Raw genomic sequence first — 2,746 nt, 5'->3', positions numbered from 1 at the left:
GCCTGTTGTGCAGCTTTGCGCTTAACAACAAGCACACAAACAAAAAAGCGATCTTACCTTAAACGGGGTACGACGTTCAGGAAAACGCTTTTACTGTTGTCTATCAAGTCATCGTTCAGTTGCTAAAATCTGATATATAAAATGACTAGCCACTTGTGAAACATTCTGCGATATATAATTGATATGATCAGCCAAGTCAATAAATGCAACTTAACACCTTGCGAAATTTACTGCATGAGCTGGAGTGAAGTCCATAGGAAGTGGAAGCACTTTGAATCTGGAGTAGCACCTTTCATATTTTAATTGCTTTGTCAAAAAAGAGATAACAACTTAAATCGACAACCCATCTTACATTTTTAGACTCTGCATGTTATTTTTCGACACTTTACTATTTTGCAAAAAAGTGGGGGCACGTTTCCTCAGTGCGCCCCCCCCCCCCTCCTGTTCTACTGCCTATGGTGAAGGCCATTCTCAGTAAAAAAATTGTCTTGAACATAATATATTCCTGAAGTACAGTATAAAACGCAGTTTTTAATAAAGGCGTTTCTAAATTTCCATTTTGTATTTTTTCATCGCACATAGTAAGTGTCTTTCTTGTTTAACTTTAGCTTGTTCTCTTATCGCAAAAGCTGTTCATTTTCAAGGACTAAGTTATTTTTTATCATTGATGTATTGAAAGCATCTAAGAGATGTTATGTCCTCTGGATCTGAATCATGTTATCGTTTGCTGTTGAATGTGATTCTGATTTTAGTTTCGGCAATTATTTCAAATCTTCCTATTGCTCGCCATTGTTCAGCTGCTGCTAATCTTTCGCGGGTAAACGTAGCTTATCACTAAAACAATTATGTATGCTATGCCTTCCAATATATTTGCTTCCTAGAGGCTCAGCAGTATGTCTGCGGACATACAACGCAACAAACCAGTTTTTAATATTCGTGGTAGGCACACCACAGATAGCCCATTGTGTAGCTTTGTGTTTAACTACAAACAAACAAACTTTCTAATATAAAGGCAGCAACAGTGATTAGCTTAGGAACGTTCTATATAGATAAAATCATTCTCTTTGCTGGTCATTCACAAACTTTTGTTGCTTCAAAATTACCACATTATATATAGCCAACCAAATTTTGAATAGAGTTAATACTAATAGAAAGATACCGACATAAATGGAAATTTGGTGGGTGTTTTATTAGTGAATATTAATTTATTATTTGTAACAAGCCGAAACAATAAATATATTAATATCACTTTATTTACAGAGAGTTGCCAAAACTTCATGAAGCGTGTTGTAAGTTGATATTAGCAGAAAATAGTTTTGTCCCTCAATATTTTGGTTTTAACTTACATAAATGCTTAAGACTTGTAGTTATTATTTAACACACAAGCCTGTGATAAACATAATTAACAGTCAAATGAAGAAATCATAGCAGTGCTCAGAAAATTATGTTTGGAATTTAAATTTCTATATAAAACATTAATGCTACTTTGTTAAGATAAACTTAATATAACATTAATTTTTAAATAAATATTATATTCATAATAATATTCACATTTTAGCCTAATTGTTATTAGTTTAGGCCTAAAACTTACTCATACTAACGGTAGGCTTACTTGCATTTTCTGTAAGTGCAATAATGTTGAAGAAGTGTAAGATTACATTTTTTTCTTCGGCTTTTGAACTTTGATTTGTCTCTTTCAAGGTACATCAGAACACTTTTTGATTTGTGTATTTTTTCAGAAACTTCAGGAAAGGAATGCTGCAGGAAGTATTTATATTGTGTTATATCCATAGGCAGTGTCATCACAAAGGCTTTTGTCATTTTTAACAAAACTACAACTTTCGTGGTTGTAAAATATTTGTCAAATATTAATCTGCGTAAAGTTGGTTTTAAAAGTACATTGTTTCTATTCCATGAACTTTAATTTTTATATCTATCATAATAAGCCTAACCATGAGTTACATATGACCATTTATCAAGTAGCCCATATTTTGAACTTCAAATCTCGTGCTACGTGGTTATTAGTGAATGATTAAACATTCCTAAAACTGAATATATTTTTTTAAGTATCTTAGTATGGTGTTTTGAAATATAATTTACTTACACAGTAACCCTATATACATATTACGAATTTCAAGAATACGCTGCATTGATGTCACTAAGCGACAGTCCTAAAAATACCTTCCATCTGGTGTTAAAGTTGTTAAACTATGTGCAAAATGCTGAAAACAAATTATGACAAATACATAATTAACAGACAAATATTTAATCTTTTACATAAATTCAAGAATCTTAAGAATTTGACGTCGATACCATGACAAATGTTCTTGATATCTTTGATAAGTGGTCTCCATGCAGTACTAAATGGTTGTTGACTGTTGTTTTTACTGGTGTTCCACTGTCTTGTTTCTTTGATTTTCTCAGTTTCATGTTTTATTCTCTGTCTATTATGTTTTAATGTTTAAGTCTATTATACGGTTGTTTTCCTAAACGTGAAGGGATATAAATAATATTTTTGTAGCACGGTTTTTAATTTCTGTTTTGGTATTCTTTGAACCTTAACTGCAACGGAAATTGTCCCTATCTATTGTTACAACAGCGGAAGTCACGTGACTCTGGTAACACGTGATGAGTTTCTAGAAGGATCGGGGAACATAAAGCGACGGCAATTAATTGAATTGCAGACAGAGAAATATATAGAGACAGATAATCGAGTTAAGCCTTAATTAAAGTGCGTGAATCGTTG

The sequence above is a fragment of the Limulus polyphemus genome, unplaced genomic scaffold, assembly GCF_000517525.1.
Source record: "Limulus polyphemus unplaced genomic scaffold, Limulus_polyphemus-2.1.2 Scaffold692, whole genome shotgun sequence".
Taxonomy (NCBI): Eukaryota; Metazoa; Arthropoda; class Merostomata; order Xiphosura; family Limulidae; genus Limulus; species Limulus polyphemus.
This window is presented reverse-complemented; position numbering follows the sequence as displayed.